Raw genomic sequence first — 21,314 nt, 5'->3', positions numbered from 1 at the left:
AAAGGAAGGCTTATCTCTCTGAGTTGAATGCACACATCATAAAGAGGTTTCTGAGAATGCTTCTGCCTTGTTTATATATGAAGATATTTCTTTTTCCACCATAGGCCTCAAATCGCTCCAAATGAACACTTGCAGATTCTACAAAAAGAGTGTTTCATAACTGCTCTAGCAAAGGAAAGGTTCACCTCTGTGAGTTGAACACACACATCACAAAGCAGTTTGTGAGAATGCTTCTGTCCAGTTTTTATGGGAAGATATTCCCGCTTCTAACAAAGGCCTGAAAGAGCTCCAAATATCCAATTGCAGATGCTGCAAAAAGACTCTTTCCAAACTGCTCCATGAAAAGGAAAGTTCACCTCTGTGAGTTGAATGCACACATCATAAAGAAGTTTCAAAGAATGCTTCTGTCTAGGTTTTATGTGACGATATTTCTTTTTCCACCATATGCCTCAAAGCGCTCCAAATGAACACTTGTAGGTTCTACAAAAAGAGTGTTTCAAAACTGCTCTTTCAAAAGAAGTGTTCAACTCTGTGAGTTGGATTCATACTTCACAAAGCAGTTTCACAGAACGCTTCTGTTTATTTTTTATGGGAAGATATTCCCGTTTCCAACGAAGGCCTGAAAGGGCTCCAAATATACACTTGCAGATTCTGCAAAAACACAGTTGCAAAACTGCTCTAACAAAAGGAAGGCTTATCTCTCCGAGTCGAATGCACACATCATAAAGATGTTTCTGAGAATGCTTCTGCCTGGTTTATAAGTGAAGATATTTCCTTTTCCACCATAGGCCTCAAAGCGCTCCAAATGAACACTTGCAGATTCTACAAAAAGAGTGTTTCAAAACAGCTCTTTCAAAGGAAGTGTCCAACTCTGTGAGTTGGATTCATACTACACAAAGCAGTTTCACAGAACTCTTCTGTTTAGTTTTTATGGGAAGATATTCCCTTTTCCAACGAAGGCCTGAAAGGGCTCCAAATATCCTCTTGCAGATTCTGCAAAAACACAGTTTCAAAACTGCTCTATCAAAAGGAAGGCTTATCTCTCTGAGTTGAATACACACATCATAAAGAGGTTTCTGAGAATGCTTCTCCCTTGTTTATATATGAAGATATTTCTTTTTCCACCATAGGCCTCAATGCGCTCCAAATGAACACTTGCAGATTCTACAAAAAGAGTGTTTCATAAGTGTTCTAGCAAAGGAAAGGTTCAACTCTGTGAGTTGAACACACACATCACAAAGCAGTTTGTGAGAATGCTTCTGTCCAGTTTTATGGGAAGATATTCCTGCTTCTAACAAAGGCCTGAAAGAGCTCCAAATATCCACTTGCAGATGCCGCAAAAAGACTCTTTCCAAACTGCTCCATGATAAGGAAGGTTCAACTCTGTGAGATGAATGCACACATCATAAAGAAGTTTCAAAGAATGCTTCTGTCTAGGTTTTATGTGAAGATATTTCCTTTTCCACCATAGGCCTCAAAGCGCTCCAAACGAACACTTGCAGATTCTACAAAAAGAGTGTTTCAAAACTGCTCTTTCAAAGGAAGTGTTCAACTCTGTGAGTTGGATTCATACTTCACAAAGCAGTTTCACAGAACGCTTCTGTTTAGTTTTTATGGGAAGATATTCCCGTTTCCAACGAAGGCCTGAAAGGGCTCCAAATATCCACTTGCAGATTCTGCCAAAACACAGTTTCAAAACTGCTCTATCAAAAGGAAGGCTTATCTCTCCGAGTTGAATGCACACATCATAAAGAGGTTTCTGAGAATGCTTCTGCCTGATTTATAAGTGAAGATATTTCCTTTTCCACGTTAGGCCTCAAAGCACTCCAAATGAACACTTGCAGATTCTACAAAAAGAGTGTTTCAAAACAGCTCTTTCAAAGGAAGTGTCCAACTCTGTGAGTTGCATTCATACTACACAAAGCAGTTTCACAGAACGCTTCTGTTTAGTTTTTTTGGGAAGATATTCCCGTTTCCAACGAAGGCCTGAAAGGGCTCCAAATATCCACTTGCAGATTCTGCAAAAACACAGTTTCAAAACTGCTCTATCAAAAGGAAGGCTTATCTCTCTGAGTTGAATGCACACATCATAAAGAGGTTTCTGAGAATCCTTCTGCCTTGTTTATATATGAAGATATTTCTTTTTCCACCATAGGCCTCAAATCGCTCCAAATGAACACTTGCAGATTCTACAAAAAGAGTGTTTCAAAACTGCTCTAGCAAAGGAAAGGTTCACCTCTGTGAGTTGAACACACACATCACAAAGCAGTTTGTGAGAATGCTTCTGTCCAGTTTTTATGGGAAGATACTCCAGCTTCTAACAAAGGCCTGAAAGAGCTCCAAATATCCACTTGCAGATGCCGCAAAAAGACTCTTTCCAAACTGCTCCACGATAAGGAAGGTTCAACTCTGTGAGATGAATGCACACATCATAAAGAAGTTTCAAAGAATGCTTCTGTCTAGGTTTTATGTGAAGATATTTCCTTTTCCACCATAGGCCTCAAAGCGCTCCAAACGAACACTTGCAGATTCTACAAAAAGAGTGTTTCAAAACTGCTCTTTCAAAGGAAGTGTTCAACTCTGTGAGTTGGATTCATACTTCACAAAGCAGTTTCACAGAACGCTTCTGTTTAGTTTTTATGGGAAGATATTCCCGTTTCCAACGAAGGCCTGAAAGGGCTCCAAATATCCACTTGCAGATTCTGCCAAAACACAGTTTCAAAACTGCTCTATCAAAAGGAAGGCTTATCTCTCCGAGTTGAATGCACACATCATAATGAGGTTTCTGAGAATGCTTCTGCCTGATTTATAAGTGAAGATATTTCCTTTTCCACCATAGGCCTCAAAGCGCTCCAAATGAACACTTGCAGATTCTACAAAAAGAGTGTTTCAAAACAGCTCTTTCAAAGGAAGTGTCCAACTCTGTGAGTTGCATTCATACTACACAAAGCAGTTTCACAGAACGCTTCTGTTTAGTTTTTTTGGGAAGATATTCCCGTTTCCAACGAAGGCCTGAAAGGGCTCCAAATATCCACTTGCAGATTCTGCAAAAACACAGTTTCAAAACTGCTCTATCAAAAGGAAGGCTTATCTCTCTGAGTTGAATGCATACATCATAAAGAGGTTTCTGAGAATGCTTCTGCCTTGTTTATATATGAAGATATTTCTTTTTCCACCATAGGCCTCAAATCGCTCCAAATGAACACTTGCAGATTCTACAAAAAGAGTGTTTCATAACTGCTCTAGCAAAGGAAAGGTTCACCTCTGTGAGTTGAACACACACATCACAAAGCAGTTTGTGAGAATGCTTCTGTCCAGTTTTTATGGGAAGATATTCCCGCTTCTAACAAAGGCCTGAAAGAGCTCCAAATATCCACTTGCAGATGCTGCAAAAAGACTCTTTCCAAACTGCTCCATGAAAAGGAAAGTTCACCTCTGTGAGTTGAATGCACACATCATAAAGAAGTTTCAAAGAATGCTTCTGTCTAGGTTTTATGTGACGATATTTCTTTTTCCACCATATGCCTCAAAGCGCTCCAAATGAACACTTGTAGGTTCTACAAAAAGAGTGTTTCAAAACTGCTCTTTCAAAAGAAGTGTTCAACTCTGTGAGTTGGATTCATACTTCACAAAGCAGTTTCACAGAACGCTTCTGTTTATTTTTTACGGGAAGATATTCCCGTTTCCAACGAAGGCCTGAAAGGGCTCCAAATATACACTTGCAGATTCTGCAAAAACACAGTTGCAAAACTGCTCTAACAAAATGAAGGCTTATCTCTCCGAGTCGAATGCACACATCATAAAGATGTTTCTGAGAATGCTTCTGCCTGGTTTATAAGTGAAGATATTTCCTTTTCCACCATAGGCCTCAAAGCGCTCCAAATGAACACTTGCAGATTCTACAAAAAGAGTGTTTCAAAACAGCTCTTTCAAAGGAAGTGTCCAACTCTGTGAGTTGGATTCATACTACACTAAGCAGTTTCACAGAACTCTTCTGTTTAGTTTTTATGGGAAGATATTCCCTTTTCCAACGAAGGCCTGAAAGGGCTCCAAATATCCACTTGCAGATTCTGCAAAAACACAGTTTCAAAACTGCTCTATCAAAAGGAAGGCTTATCTCTCTGAGTTGAATACACACATCATAAAGAGGTTTCTGAGAATGCTTCTCCCTTGTTTATATATGAAGATATTTCTTTTTCCACCATAGGCCTCAATGCGCTCCAAATGAACACTTGCAGATTCTACAAAAAGAGTGTTTCATAAGTGTTCTAGCAAAGGAAAGGTTCAACTCTGTGAGTTGAACACACACATCACAAAGCAGTTTGTGAGAATGCTTCTGTCCAGTTTTATGGGAAGATATTCCTGCTTCTACAAAGGCCTGAAAGAGCTCCAAATATGCACTTGCAGATGCCGCAAAAAGACTCTTTCCAAACTGCTCCATGATAAGGAAGGTTCAACTCTGTGAGATGAATGCACACATCATAAAGAAGTTTCAAAGAATGCTTCTGTCTAGTTTTTATGTGAAGATATTTCCTTTTCCACCATAGGCCTCAAAGCGCTCCAAACGAACACTTGCAGATTCTACAAAAAGAGTGTTTCAAAACTGCTCTTTCAAAGGAAGTGTTCAACTCTGTGAGTTGGATTCATACTTCACAAAGCAGTTTCACAGAACGCTTCTGTTTAGTTTTTATGGGAAGATATTCCCGTTTCCAACGAAGGCCTGAAAGGGCTCCAAATATCCACTTGCAGATTCTGCCAAAACACAGTTTCAAAACTGCTCTATCAAAAGGAAGGCTTATCTCTCCGAGTTGAATGCACACATCATAAAGAGGTTTCTGAGAATGCTTCTGCCTGATTTATAAGTGAAGATATTTCCTTTTCCACCTTAGGCCTCAAAGCGCTCCAAATGAACACTTGCAGATTCTACAAAAAGAGTGTTTCAAAACAGCTCTTTCAAAGGAAGTGTCCAACTCTGTGAGTTGCATTCATACTACACAAAGCAGTTTCACAGAACGCTTCTGTTTAGTTTTTTTGGGAAGATATTCCCGTTTCCAACGAAGGCCTGAAAGGGCTCCAAATATCCACTTGCAGATTCTGCAAAAACACAGTTTCAAAACTGCTCTATCAAAAGGAAGGCTTATCTCTCTGAGTTGAATGCACGCATCATAAAGAGGTTTCTGAGAATGCTTCTGCCTTGTTTATATATGAAGATATTTCTTTTTCCACCATAGGCCTCAAATCGCTCCAAATGAACACTTGCAGATTCTACAAAAAGAGTGTTTCAAAACTGCTCTAGCAAAGGAAAGGTTCACCTCTGTGAGTTGAACACACACATCACAAAGCAGTTTGTGAGAATGCTTCTGTCCAGTTTTTATGGGAAGATACTCCCTCTTCTAACAAAGGCCTGAAAGAGCTCCAAATATCCACTTGCAGATGCCGCAAAAAGACTCTTTCCAAACTGCTCCATGATAAGGAAGGTTCAACTCTGTGAGATGAATGCACACATCATAAAGAAGTTTCAAAGAATGCTTCTGTCTAGGTTTTATGTGAAGATATTTCCTTTTCCACCATAGGCCTCAAAGCGCTCCAAACGAACACTTGCAGATTCTACAAAAAGAGTGTTTCAAAACTGCTCTTTCAAAGGAAGTGTTCAACTCTGTGAGTTGGATTCATACTTCACAAAGCAGTTTCACAGAACGCTTCTGTTTAGTTTTTATGGGAAGATATTCCCGTTTCCAACGAAAGCCTGAAAGGGCTCCAAATATCCACTTGCAGATTCTGCCAAAACACAGTTTCAAAACTGCTCTATCAAAAGGAAGGCTTATCTCTCCGAGTTGAATGCACACATCATAATGAGGTTTCTGAGAATGCTTCTGCCTGATTTATAAGTGAAGATATTTCCTTTTCCACCATAGGCCTCAAAGCGCTCCAAATGAACACTTGCAGATTCTACAAAAAGAGTGTTTCAAAACAGCTCTTTCAAAGGAAGTGTCCAACTCTGTGAGTTGCATTCATACTACACAAAGCAGTTTCACAGAACGCTTCTGTTTAGTTTTTTTGGGAAGATATTCCCGTTTCCAACGAAGGCCTGAAAGGGCTCCAAATATCCACTTGCAGATTCTGCAAAAACACAGTTTCAAAACTGCTCTATCAAAAGCAAGGCTTATCTCTCTGAGTTGAATGCACACATCATAAAGAGGTTTCTGAGAATGCTTCTGCCTTGTTTATATATGAAGATATTTCTTTTTCCACAATAGGCCTCACATCGCTCCAAATGAACACTTGCAGATTCTACAAAAAGAGTGTTTCATAACTGCTCTAGCAAAGGAAAGGTTCACCTCTGTGAGTTGAACACACACATCACAAAGCAGTTTGTGAGAATGCTTCTGTCCAGTTTTTATGGGAAGATATTCCCGCTTCTAACAAAGGCCTGAAAGAGCTCCAAATATCCACTTGCAGATGCTGCAAAAAGACTCTTTCCAAACTGCTCCATGAAAAGGAAAGTTCAACTCTGTGAGTTGAATGCACACATCATAAAGAAGTTTCAAAGAATGCTTCTGTCTAGGTTTTATGTGACGATATTTCTTTTTCCACCATATGCCTCAAAGCGCTCCAAATGAACACTTGTAGATTCTACAAAAAGAGTGTTTCAAAACTGCTCTTTCAAAAGAAGTGTTCAACTCTGTGAGTTGGATTCATACTTCACAAAGCAGTTTCACAGAACGCTTCTGTTTAATTTTTATGGGAAGATATTCCCGTTTCCAACGAAGGCCTGAAAGGGCTCCAAATATACACTTGCAGATTCTGCAAAAACACAGTTGCAAAACTGCTCTAACAAAAGGAAGGCTTATCTCTCCGAGTCGAATGCACACATCATAAAGAGGTTTCTGAGAATGCTTCTGCCTGGTTTATAAGTGAAGATATTTCCTTTTCCACCATAGGCCTCAAAGCGCTCCAAATGAACACTTGCAGATTCTACAAAAAGAGTGTTTCAAAACAGCTCTTTCAAAGGAAGTGTCCAACTCTGTGAGTTGGATTCATACTACACAAAGCAGTTTCACAGAACTCTTCTGTTTAGTTTTTATGGGAAGATATTCTCTTTTCCAACGAAGGCCTGAAAGGGCTCCAAATATCCACTTGCAGATTCTGCAAAAACACAGTTTCAAAACTGCTCTATCAAAAGGAAGGCTTATCTCTCCGAGTTGAATGCACACATCATAAAGAGGTTTCTGAGAATGTTTCTGCCTGGTTTATAAGTGAAGATATTTCCTTTTCCACAATAGGCCTCAAAGCGCTCCAAATGAACACTTGCAGATTCTGCAAAAAGAGTGTTTCAAAAGAGCTCTTTCAAAGGAAGTGTCCAACTCTGTGAGTTGGATTCATACTACACAAAGCAGTTTCACAGAACGCTTCTGTTTAGTTTTTTTGGGAAGATATTCCCGTTTCCAACGAAGGCCTGAAAGGGCTCCAAATATCCACTTGCAGATTCTGCAAAAACACAGTTTCAAAACTGCTCTATCAAAAGGAAGGCTTATCTCTCTGAGTTGAATACACACATCATAAAGAGGTTTCTGAGAATGCTTCTGCCTTGTTTATATATGAAGATATTTCTTTTTCCACCATAGGCCTCAAATCGCTCCAAATGAACACTTGCAGATTCTACAAAAAGAGTGTTTCATAACTGCTCTAGCAAAGGAAAGGTTCACCTCTGTGAGTTGAACACACACATCACAAAGCAGTTTGTGAGAATGCTTCTGTCCAGTTTTTATGGGAAGATATTCCCGCTTCTAACAAAGGCCTGAAAGAGCTCCAAATATCCACTTGCAGATGCTGCAAAAAGACTCTTTCCAAATTGCTCCATGAAAAAGAAGGTTCAACTCTGTGAGTTGAATGCACACATCATAAAGAAGTTTCAAAGAATGCTTCTGTCTAGGTTTTATGTGAAGATATTTCCTTTTCCACCATATGCTTAAAGCGCTCCAAATGAACAATTGTAGATACTACAAAAAGAGTGTTTCCAAACTGCTCTTTCAAAAGAAGTGTTCAACTCTGTGAGTTGGATTTATCCTTCACAAAGCAGTTTCACAGAACGCTTCTGTTTAGTTTTTATGGGAAGATATTCCCGTTTCCAACGAAGGCCTGAAAGGGTTCCAAATATCCACTTGCAGATTCTGCCAAAACACAGTTTCAAAACTGCTCTATCAAAAGGAAGGCTTATCTCTCCGAGTTGAATGCACACATCATAAAGAGGTTTCTGAGAATGCTTCTGCCTGGTTTATAAGTGAAGATATTTATTTTTCAACCATAGGCCTCAAAGCGCTCCAAATGAACACTTGCAGATTCTACAAAAAGAGTGTTTCAAAACAGCTCTTTCAAAGGAAGTGTCCAACTCTGTGAGTTGCATTCATACTACACAAAGCAGTTTCACAGAACGCTTCTGTTTAGTTTTTTTAGGAAGATATTCCCGTTTCCAACGAAGGCCTGAAAGGGCTCCAAATATCCACTTGCAGATTCTGCAAAAACACAGTTTCAAAACTGCTCTATCAACAGGAAGGCTTATCTCTCTGAGTTGAATGCACACATCATAAAGAGGTTTCTGAGAATGCTTCTGCCTTGTTTATATATGAAGATATTTCTTTTTCCACCATAGGCCTCAAATCGCTCCAAATGAACACTTGCAGATTCTACAAAAAGAGTGTTTCATAACTGCTCTAGCAAAGGAAAGGTTCACCTCTGTGAGTTGAACACACACATCACAAAGCAGTTTGTGAGAATGCTTCTGTCCAGTTTTTATGGGAAGATATTCCCGCTTCTAACAAAGGCCTGAAAGAGCTCCAAATATCCACTTGCAGATGCTGCAAAAAGACTCTTTCCAAACTGCTCCATGAAAAGGAAATTTCAACTCTGTGAGTTGAATGCACACATCATAAAGAAGTTTCAAAGAATGCTTCTGTCTAGGTTTTATGTGAAGATATTTCCTTTTCCACCATAGGCCTCAAAGCGCTCCAAATGAACACTTGTAGATTCTACAAAAAGTGTGTTTCAAAACTGCTCTTTCAAAAGAAGTGTTCAACTCTGTGAGTTGGATTTATACGTCACAAAGCAGTTTCACAGAACGCTTCTGTTTAGTTTTTATGGGAAGATATTCCCGTTTCCAACGAAGGCCTGAAAGGGCTCCAAATATCCACTTGCAGATTCTGCCAAAACACACTTTCAAAACTGCTCTGTCAAAAGGAAGGCTTATCTCTCCGAGTTGAATGCACACATCATAAAGAGGTTTCTGAGAATGCTTCTGCCTCGTTTATAAGTGAAGATATTTCCTTTTCCACCATAGGCCTCAAAGCGCTCCAAATGAACACTTGCAGATTCTACTAAAAGAGTGTTTCAAAACAGCTCTTTCAAAGGAAGTGTCCAACTCTGTGAGTTGGATTCATACTACACAAAGCAGTTTCACAGAACTCTTCTGTTTAGTTTTTATGGGAAGATATTCCCTTTTCCAACGAAGGCCTGAAAGGGCTCCAAATATCCACTTGCAGATTCTGCCAAAACACAGTTTCAAAACTGCTCTATCAAAAGGAAGGCTTATCTCTCCGAGTTGAATGCACACATCATAAAGAGGTTTCTGAGAATGCTTCTGCCTGGTTTATAAGTGAAGATATTTCCTTTTCCACAATAGGCCTCAAAGCGCTCCAAATGAACACTTGCAGATTCTACAAAAAGAGTGTTTCAAAAGAGCTCTTTCAAAGGAAGTGTCCAACTCTGTGAGTTGGATTCATACTACACAAAGCAGTTTCTCAGAACGCTTCTGTTTAGTTTTTTTGGGAAGATATTCCCGTTTCCAACGAAGGCCTGAAAGGGCTCCAAATATCCACTTGCAGATTCTGCAAAAACACAGTTGCAAAACTGCTCTATCGAAAGGAAGGCTTATCTCTCTGAGTTGAATACACACATCATAAAGAGGTTTCTGAGAATGCTTCTCCCTTGTTAATATATGAAGATATTTCTTTTTCCACCATAGGCCTCAATGCGCCCCAAATGAACACTTGCAGATTCTACAAAAAGAGTGTTTCATAAGTGTTCTAGCAAAGGAAAGGTTCAACTCTGTGAGTTGAACACACACATCACAAAGCAGTTTGTGAGAATGCTTCTGTCCAGTTTTTGTGGGAAGATATTCCCGCTTCTAACAAAGGCCTGAAATAGCTCCAAATATCCACTTGCAGATGCCGCAAAAAGACTCTTTCCAAACTGCTCCATGATAAGGAAGGTTCAACTCTGTGAGATGAATGCACACATCATAAAGAAGTTTCAAAGAATGCTTCTGTCTAGGTTTTATGTGAAGATATTTCCTTTTCCACCATAGGCCTCAAAGCGCTCCAAACGAACACTTGCAGATTCTACAAAAAGAGGGTTTCAAAACTGCTCTTTCAAAGGAAGTGTTCAACTCTGTGAGTTGGATTCATACTACACAAAGCAGTTTCACAGAACGCTTCTGTTTAGTTTTTATGGGAAGATATTCCCGTTTCCAATGAAGGCCTGAAAGGGCTCCAAATATCCACTTGCATATTCTGCAAAAACAGAGTTTCAAAACTGCTCTATCAAAAGGAAGGCTTATCTCTCTGAGTTGAATGCACACATCATAAAGAGGTTTCTGAGAATGCTTCTGCCTTGTTTATATATGAAGATATTTCTTTTTCCACCATAGGCCTCAAATCGCTCCAAATGAACACTTGCAGATTCTACAAAAAGAGTGTTTCATAACTGCTCTAGCAAAGGAAAGGTTCACCTCTGTGAGTTGAACACACACATCACAAAGCAGTTTGTGAGAATGCTTCTGTCCAGTTTTTATGGGAAGATATTCCCGCTTCTAACAAAGGCCTGAAAGAGCTCCAAATATCCACTTGCAGATGCTGCAAAAAGACTCTTTCCAAATTGCTCCATGAAAAAGAAGGTTCAACTCTGTCAGTTGTATGCACACATCATAAAGAAGTTTCAAAGAATGCTTCTGTCTAGGTTTTATGTGAAGATATTTCCTTTTCCACCATAGGCCTCAAAGCGCTCCAAATGAACACTTGTAGATTCTACAAAACGAGTGTTTCCAAACTGCTCTTTCAAAAGAAGTGTTCAACTCTGTGAGTTGGATTTATACTTCACAAAGCAGTTTCACAGAACGCTTCTGTTTAGTTTTTATGGGAAGATATTCCCGTTTCCAACGAAGGCCTGAAAGGGCTCCAAATATCCACTTGCAGATTCTGCCAAAACACAGTTTCAAAACTGCTCTATCAAAAGGAAGGCTTATCTCTCCGAGTTGAATGCACACATCATAAAGAGGTTTCTGAGAATGCTTCTGCCTGGTTTATAAGTGAAGATATTTCCTTTTCCACCATAGGCCTCAAAGCGCTCCAAATGAACACTTGCAGATTCTACAAAAAGAGTGTTTCAAAACAGCTCTTTCAAAGGAAGTGTCCAACTCTGTGAGTTGGATTCATACTACACAAAGCAGTTTCACAGAACGCTTCTGTTTAGTTTTTTTGGGAAGATATTCCCGTTTCCAACGAAGGCCTGAAAGGGCTCCAAATATCCACTTGCAGATTCTGCCAAAACACAGTTTCAAAACTGCTCTATCAAAAGGATGGCTTTTCTCTCCGAGTTGAATGCACACATCATAAAGAGGTTTCTGAGAATGCTTCTGCCTGGTTTATAAGTGAAGATATTTCCTTTTCCACAATAGGCCTCAAAGCGCTGCAAATGAACACTTGCAGATTCTACAAAAAGAGTGTTTCAAAAGAGCTCTTTCAAAGGAAGTGTCCAACTCTGTGAGTTGGATTCATACTACACAAAGCAGTTTCACAGAACGCTTCTGTTTAGTTTTTTTGGGAAGATATTCCCTTTTCCAACGAAGGCCTGAAAGGGCTCCAAATATCCACTTGCAGATTCTGCAAAAACACAGTTTCAAAACTGCTCTATCAAAAGGAAGGCTTATCTCTCTGAGTTGAATACACACATCATAAAGAGGTTTCTGAGAATGCTTCTCCCTTGTTTATATATGAAGATATTTCTTTTTCCACCATAGGCCTCAATGCGCTCCAAATGAACACTTGCAGATTCTACAAAAAGAGTGTTTCATAAGTGTTCTAGCAAAGGAAAGGTTCAACTCTGTGAGTTGAACACACACATCACAAAGCAGTTTGTGAGAATGCTTCTGTCCAGTTTTATGGGAAGATATTCCTGCTTCTAACAAAGGCCTGAAAGAGCTCCAAATATCCACTTGCAGATGCCGCAAAAAGACTCTTTCCAAACTGCTCCATGATAAGGAAGGTTCAACTCTGTGAGATGAATGCACACATCATAAAGAAGTTTCAAAGAATGCTTCTGTCTAGGTTTTATGTGAAGATATTTCCTTTTCCACCATAGGCCTCAAAGCGCTCCAAACGAACACTTGCAGATTCTACAAAAAGAGTGTTTCAAAACTGCTCTTTCAAAGGAAGTGTTCAACTCTGTGAGTTGGATTCATACTTCACAAAGCAGTTTCACAGAACGCTTCTGTTTAGTTTTTATGGGAAGATATTCCCGTTTCCAACGAAGGCCTGAAAGGGCTCCAAATATCCACTTGCAGATTCTGCCAAAACACAGTTTCAAAACTGCTCTATCAAAAGGAAGGCTTATCTCTCCGAGTTGAATGCACACATCATAAAGAGGTTTCTGAGAATGCTTCTGCCTGATTTATAATTGAAGATATTTCCTTTTCCACCTTAGGCCTCAAAGCACTCCAAATGAACACTTGCAGATTCTACAAAAAGAGTGTTTCAAAACAGCTCTTTCAAAGGAAGTGTCCAACTCTGTGAGTTGCATTCATACTACACAAAGCAGTTTCACAGAACGCTTCTGTTTAGTTTTTTTGGGAAGATATTCCCGTTTCCAACGAAGGCCTGAAAGGGCTCCAAATATCCACTTGCAGATTCTGCAAAAACACAGTTTCAAAACTGCTCTATCAAAAGGAAGGCTTATCTCTCTGAGTTGAATGCACACATCATAAAGAGGTTTCTGAGAATCCTTCTGCCTTGTTTATATATGAAGATATTTCTTTTTCCACCATAGGCCTCAAATCGCTCCAAATGAACACTTGCAGATTCTACAAAAAGAGTGTTTCAAAACTGCTCTAGCAAAGGAAAGGTTCACCTCTGTGAGTTGAACACACACATCACAAAGCAGTTTGTGAGAATGCTTCTGTCCAGTTTTTATGGGAAGATACTCCAGCTTCTAACAAAGGCCTGAAAGAGCTCCAAATATCCACTTGCAGATGCCGCAAAAAGACTCTTTCCAAACTGCTCCATGATAAGGAAGGTTCAACTCTGTGAGATGAATGCACACATCATAAAGAAGTTTCAAAGAATGCTTCTGTCTAGGTTTTATGTGAAGATATTTCCTTTTCCACCATAGGCCTCAAAGCGCTCCAAACGAACACTTGCAGATTCTACAAAAAGAGTGTTTCAAAACTGCTCTTTCAAAGGAAGTGTTCAACTCTGTGAGTTGGATTCATACTTCACAAAGCAGTTTCACAGAACGCTTCTGTTTAGTTTTTATGGGAAGATATTCCCGTTTCCAACGAAGGCCTGAAAGGGCTCCAAATATCCACTTGCAGATTCTGCCAAAACACAGTTTCAAAACTGCTCTATCAAAAGGAAGGCTTATCTCTCCGAGTTGAATGCACACATCATAATGAGGTTTCTGAGAATGCTTCTGCCTGATTTATAAGTGAAGATATTTCCTTTTCCACCATAGGCCTCAAAGCGCTCCAAATGACCACTTGCAGATTCTACAAAAAGAGTGTTTCAAAACAGCTCTTTCAAAGGAAGTGTCCAACTCTGTGAGTTGCATTCATACTACACAAAGCAGTTTCACAGAACGCTTCTGTTTAGTTTTTTTGGGAAGATATTCCCGTTTCCAACGAAGGCCTGAAAGGGCTCCAAATATCCACTTGCAGATTCTGCAAAAACACAGTTTCAAAACTGCTCTATCAAAAGGAAGGCTTATCTCTCTGAGTTGAATGCACACATCATAAAGAGGTTTCTGAGAATGCCTCTGCCTTGTTTATATATGAAGATATTTCTTTTTCCACCATAGGCCTCAAATCGCTCCAAATGAACACTTGCAGATTCTACAAAAAGAGTGTTTCATAACTGCTCTAGCAAAGGAAAGGTTCACCTCTGTGACTTGAACACACACATCACAAAGCAGTTTGTGAGAATGCTTCTGTCCAGTTTTTATGGGAAGATATTCCCGCTTCTAACAAAGGCCTGAAAGAGCTCCAATTATCCACTTGCAGATGCTGCAAAAAGACTCTTTCCAAACTGCTCCATGAAAAGGAAAGTTCACCTCTGTGAGTTGAATGCACACATCATAAAGAAGTTTCAAAGAATGCTTCTGTCTAGGTTTTATGTGACGATATTTCTTTTTCCACCATATGCCTCAAAGCGCTCCAAATGAACACTTGTAGGTTCTACAAAAAGAGTGTTTCAAAACTGCTCTTTCAAAAGAAGTGTTCAACTCTGTGAGTTGGATTCATACCTCACAAAGCAGTTTCACAGAACGCTTCTGTTTATTTTTTATGGGAAGATATTCCCGTTTCCAACGAAGGCCTGAAAGGGCTCCAAATATACACTTGCAGATTCTGCAAAAACACAGTTGCAAAACTGCTCTAACAAAATGAAGGCTTATCTCTCCGAGTCGAATGCACACATCATAAAGATGTTTCTGAGAATGCTTCTGCCTGGTTTATAAGTGAAGATATTTCCTTTTCCACCATAGGCCTCAAAGCGCTCCAAATGAACACTTGCAGATTCTACAAAAAGAGTGTTTCAAAACAGCTCTTTCAAAGGAAGTGTCCAACTCTGTGAGTTGGATTCATACTACACAAAGCAGTTTCACAGAACTCTTCTGTTTAGTTTTTATGGGAAGATATTCCCTTTTCCAACGAAGGCCTGAAAGGGCTCCAAATATCCACTTGCAGATTCTGCAAAAACACAGTTTCAAAACTGCTCTATCAAAAGGAAGGCTTATCTCTCTGAGTTGAATACACACATCATAAAGAGGTTTCTGAGAATGCTTCTCCCTTTTTTATATATGAAGATATTTCTTTTTCCACCATAGGCCTCAATGCGCTCCAAATGAACACTTGCAGATTCTACAAAAAGAGTGTTTCATAAGTGTTCTAGCAAAGGAAAGGTTCAACTCTGTGAGTTGAACACACACATCACAAAGCAGTTTGTGAGAATGCTTCTGTCCAGTTTTATGGGAAGATATTCCTGCTTCTACAAAGGCCTGAAAGAGCTCCAAATATCCACTTGCAGATGCCGCAAAAAGACTCTTTCCAAACTGCTCCATGATAAGGAAGGTTCAACTCTGTGAGATGAATGCACACATCATAAAGAAGTTTCAAAGAATGCTTCTGTCTAGGTTTTATGTGAAGATATTTCCTTTTCCACCATAGGCCTCAAAGCGCTCCAAACGAACACTTGCAGATTCTACAAAAAGAGTGTTTCAAAACTGCTCTTTCAAAGGAAGTGTTCAACTCTGTGAGTTGGATTCATACTTCACAAAGCAGTTTCACAGAACGCTTCTGTTTAGTTTTTATGGGAAGATATTCCCGTTTCCAACGAAGGCCTGAAAGGGCTCCAAATATCCACTTGCAGATTCTGCCAAAACACAGTTTCAAAACTGCTCTATCAAAAGGAAGGCTTATCTCTCCGAGTTGAATGCACACATCATAAAGAGGTTTCTGAGAATGCTTCTGCCTGATTTATAAGTGAAGATATTTCCTTTTCCACCTTAGGCCTCAAAGCGCTCCAAATGAACACTTGCAGATTCTACAAAAAGAGTGTTTCAAAACAGCTCTTTCAAAGGAAGTGTCCAACTCTGTGAGTTGCTTTCATACTACACAAAGCAGTTTCACAGAACGCTTCTGTTTAGTTTTTTTGGGAAGATATTCCCGTTTCCAACGAAGGCCTGAAAGGGCTCCAAATATCCACTTGCAGATTCTGCAAAAACACAGTTTCAAAACTGCTCTATCAAAAGGAAAGCTTATCTCTCTGAGTTGAATGCACGCATCATAAAGAGGTTTCTGAGAATGCTTCTGCCTTGTTTATATATGAAGATATTTCTTTTTCCACCATAGGCCTCAAATCGCTCCAAATGAACACTTGCAGATTCTACAAAAAGAGTGTTTCAAAACTGCTCTAGCAAAGGAAAGGTTCACCTCTGTGAGTTGAACACACACATCACAAAGCAGTTTGTGAGAATGCTTCTGTCCAGTTTTTATGGGAAGATACTCCCTCTTCTAACAAAGGCCTGAAAGAGCTCCAAATATCCACTTGCAGATGCCGCAAAAAGACTCTTTCCAAACTGCTCCATGATAAGGAAGGTTCAACTCTGTGAGATGAATGCACACATCATAAAGAAGTTTCAAAGAATGCTTCTGTCTAGGTTTTATGTGAAGATATTTCCTTTTCCACCATAGGCCTCAAAGCGCTCCAAACGAACACTTGCAGATTCTACAAAAAGAGTGTTTCAAAACTGCTCTTTCAAAGGAAGTGTTCAACTCTGTGAGTTGGATTCATACTTCACAAAGCAGTTTCACAGAACGCTTCTGTTTAGTTTTTATGGGAAGATATTCCCGTTTCCAACGAAAGCCTGAAAGGGCTCCAAATATCCACTTGCAGATTCTGCCAAAACACAGTTTCAAAACTGCTCTATCAAAAGGAAGGCTTATCTCTCCGAGTTGAATGCACACATCATAATGAGGTTTCTGAGAATGCTTCTGCCTGATTTATAAGTGAAGATATTTCCTTTTCCACCATAGGCCTCAAAGCGCTCCAAATGAACACTTGCAGATTCTACAAAAAGAGTGTTTCAAAACAGCTCTTTCAAAGGAAGTGTCCAACTCTGTGAGTTGCATTCATACTACACAAAGCAGTTTCACAGAACGCTTCTGTTTAGTTTTTTTGGGAAGATATTCCCCTTTCCAACGAAGGCCTGAAAGGGCTCCAAATATCCACTTGCAGATTCTGCAAAAACACAGTTTCAAAACTGCTCTATCAAAAGCAAGGCTTATCTCTCTGAGTTGAATGCACACATCATAAAGAGGTTTCTGAGAATGCGTCTGCCTTGTTTATATATGAAGATATTTCTTTTTCCACAATAGGCCTCACATCGCTCCAAATGAACACTTGCAGATTCTACAAAAAGAGTGTTTCATAACTGCTCTAGCAAAGGAAAGGTTCACCTCTGTGAGTTGAACACACACATCACAAAGCAGTTTGTGAGAATGCTTCTGTCCAGTTTTTATGGGAAGATATTCCCGCTTCTAACAAAGGCCTGAAAGAGCTCCAAATATCCACTTGCAGATGCTGCAAAAAGACTCTTTCCAAACTGCTCCATGAAAAGGAAAGTTCAACTCTGTGAGTTGAATGCACACATCATAAAGAAGTTTCAAAGAATGCTTCTGTCTAGGTTTTATGTGACGATATTTCTTTTTCCACCATATGCCTCAAAGCGCTCCAAATGAACACTTGTAGATTCTACAAAAAGAGTGTTTCAAAACTGCTCTTTCAAAAGAAGTGTTCAACTCTGTGAGTTGGATTCATACTTCACAAAGCAGTTTCACAGAACGCTTCTGTTTAATTTTTATGGGAAGATATTCCCGTTTCCAACGAAGGCCTGAAAGGGCTCCAAATATACACTTGCAGATTCTGCAAAAACACAGTTGCAAAACTGCTCTAACAAAAGGAAGGCTTATCTCTCCGAGTCGAATGCACACATCATAAAGAGGTTTCTGAGAATGCTTCTGCCTGGTTTATAAGTGAAGATATTTCCTTTTCCACCATAGGCCTCAAAGCGCTCCAAATGAACACTTGCAGATTCTACAAAAAGAGTGTTTCAAAACAGCTCTTTCAAAGGAAGTGTCCAACTCTGTGAGTTGGATTCATACTACACAAAGCAGTTTCACAGAACTCTTCTGTTTAGTTTTTATGGGAAGATATTCCCTTTTCCAATGAAGGCCTGAAAGGGCTCCAAATATCCACTTGCAGATTCTGCAAAAACACAGTTTCAAAACTGCTCTATCAAAAGGAAGGCTTATCTCTCCGAGTTGAATGCACACATCATAAAGAGGTTTCTGAGAATGTTTCTGCCTGGTTTATAAGTGAAGATATTTCCTTTTCCACAATAGGCCTCAAAGCGCTCCAAATGAACACTTGCAGATTCTGCAAAAAGAGTGTTTCAAAAGAGCTCTTTCAAAGGAAGTGTCCAACTCTGTGAGTTGGATTCATACTACACAAAGCAGTTTCACAGAACGCTTCTGTTTAGTTTTTTTGGGAAGATATTCCCGTTTCCAACGAAGGCCTGAAAGGGCTCCAAATATCCACTTGCAGATTCTGCAAAAACACAGTTTCAATACTGCTCTATCAAAAGGAAGGCTTATCTCTCTGAGTTGAATACACACATCATAAAGAGGTTTCTGAGAATGCTTCTGCCTTGTTTATATATGAAGATATTTCTTTTTCCACCATAGGCCTCAAATCGCTCCAAATGAACACTTGCAGATTCTACAAAAAGAGTGTTTCATAACTGCTCTAGCAAAGGAAAGGTTCACCTCTGTGAGTTGAACACACACATCACAAAGCAGTTTGTGAGAATGCTTCTGTCCAGTTTTTATGGGAAGATATTCCCGCTTCTAACAAAGGCCTGAAAGAGCTCCAAATATCCACTTGCAGATGCTGCAAAAAGACTCTTTCCAAATTGCTCCATGAAAAAGAAGGTTCAACTCTGTGAGTTGAATGCACACATCATAAAGAAGTTTCAAAGAATGCTTCTGTCTAGGTTTTATGTGAAGATATTTCCTTTTCCACCATATGCTTAAAGCGCTCCAAATGAACAATTGTAGATACTACAAAAAGAGTGTTTCCAAACTGCTCTTTCAAAAGAAGTGTTCAACTCTGTGAGTTGGATTTATCCTTCACAAAGCAGTTTCACAGAACGCTTCTGTTTAGTTTTTATGGGAAGATATTCCCGTTTCCAACGAAGGCCTGAAAGGGTTCCAAATATCCACTTGCAGATTCTGCCAAAACACAGTTTCAAAACTGCTCTATCAAAAGGAAGGCTTATCTCTCCGAGTTGAATGCACACATCATAAAGAGGTTTCTGAGAATGCTTCTGCCTGGTTTATAAGTGAAGATATTTCCTTTTCCACAATAGGCCTCAAAGCGCTCCAAATGAACACTTGCAGATTCTACAAAAAGAGTGTTTCAAAAGAGCTCTTTCAAAGGAAGTGTCCAACTCTGTGAGTTGGATTCATACTACACAAAGCAGTTTCTCAGAACGCTTCTGTTTAGTTTTTTTGGGAAGATATTCCCGTTTCCAACGAAGGCCTGAAAGGGCTCCAAATATCCACTTGCAGATTCTGCAAAAACACAGTTGCAAAACTGCTCTATCGAAAGGAAGTCTTATCTCTCTGAGTTGAATACACACATCATAAAGAGGTTTCTGAGAATGCTTCTCCCTTGTTAATATATGAAGATATTTCTTTTTCCACCATAGGCCTCAATGCGCCCCAAATGAACACTTGCAGATTCTACAAAAAGAGTGTTTCATAAGTGTTCTAGCAAAGGAAAGGTTCAACTCTGTGAGTTGAACACACACATCACAAAGCAGTTTGTGAGAATGCTTCTGTCCAGTTTTTGTGGGAAGATATTCCCGCTTCTAACAAAGGCCTGAAATAGCTCCAAATATCCACTTGCAGATGCCGCAAAAAGACTCTTTCCAAACTGCTCCATGATAAGGAAGGTTCAACTCTGTGAGATGAATGCACACATCATAAAGAAGTTTCAAAGAATGCTTCTGTCTAGGTTTTATGTGAAGATATTTCCTTTTCCACCATAGGCCTCAAAGCGCTCCAAACGAACACTTGCAGATTCTACAAAAAGAGTGTTTCAAAACTGCTCTTTCAAAGGAAGTGTTCAACTCTGTGAGTTGGATTCATACTACACAAAGCAGTTTCACAGAACGCTTCTGTTTAGTTTTTATGGGAAGATATTCCCGTTTCCAATGAAGGCCTGAAAGGGCTCCAAATATCCACTTGCATATTCTGCAAAAACACAGTTTCAAAACTGCTCTATCAAAAGGAAGGCTTATCTCTCTGAGTTGAATGCACACATCATAAAGAGGTTTCTGAGAATGCTTCTGCCTTGTTTAAATATGAAGATATTTCTTTTTCCACCATAGGCCTCAAATCGCTCCAAATGAACACTTGCAGATTCTACAAAAAGAGTGTTTCATAACTGCTCTAGCAAAGGAAAGGTTCACCTCTGTGAGTTGAACACACACATCACAAAGCAGTTTGTGAGAATGCTTCTGTCCAGTTTTTATGGGAAGATATTCCCGCTTCTAACAAAGGCCTGAAAGAGCTCCAAATATCCACTTGCAGATGCTGCAAAAAGACTCTTTCCAAATTGCTCCATGAAAAAGAAGGTTCAACTCTGTCAGTTGTATGCACACATCATAAAGAAGTTTCAAAGAATGCTTCTGTCTAGGTTTTATGTGAAGATATTTCCTTTTCCACCATAGGCCTCAAAGCGCTCCAAATGAACACTTGTAGATTCTACAAAACGAGTGTTTCCAAACTGCTCTTTCAAAAGAAGTGTTCAACTCTGTGAGTTGGATTTATACTTCACAAAGCAGTTTCACAGAACGCTTCTGTTTAGTTTTTATGGGAAGATATTCCCGTTTCCAACGAAGGCCTGAAAGGGCTCCAAATATCCACTTGCAGATTCTGCCAAAACACAGTTTCAAAACTGCTCTATCAAAAGGAAGGCTTATCTCTCCGAGTTGAATGCACACATCATAAAGAGGTTTCTGAGAATGCTTCTGCCTGGTTTATAAGTGAAGATATTTCCTTTTCCACCATAGGCCTCAAAGCGCTCCAAATGAACACTTGCAGATTCTACAAAAAGAGTGTTTCAAAACAGCTCTTTCAAAGGAAGTGTCCAACTCTGTGAGTTGGATTCATACTACACAAAGCAGTTTCACAGAACGCTTCTGTTTAGTTTTTTTGGGAAGATATTCCCGTTTCCAACGAAGGCCTGAAAGGGCTCCAAATATCCACTTGCAGATTCTGCCAAAACACAGTTTCAAAACTGCTCTATCAAAAGGATGGCTTATCTCTCCGAGTTGAATGCACACATCATAAAGTGGTTTCTGAGAATGCTTCTGCCTGGTTTATAAGTGAAGATATTTCCTTTTCCACAATAGGCCTCAAAGCGCTC

This window comes from Pongo abelii, chromosome 2 (assembly GCF_028885655.2).
Source record: "Pongo abelii isolate AG06213 chromosome 2, NHGRI_mPonAbe1-v2.0_pri, whole genome shotgun sequence".
NCBI lineage: Eukaryota > Metazoa > Chordata > Mammalia > Primates > Hominidae > Pongo > Pongo abelii.
This window is presented reverse-complemented; position numbering follows the sequence as displayed.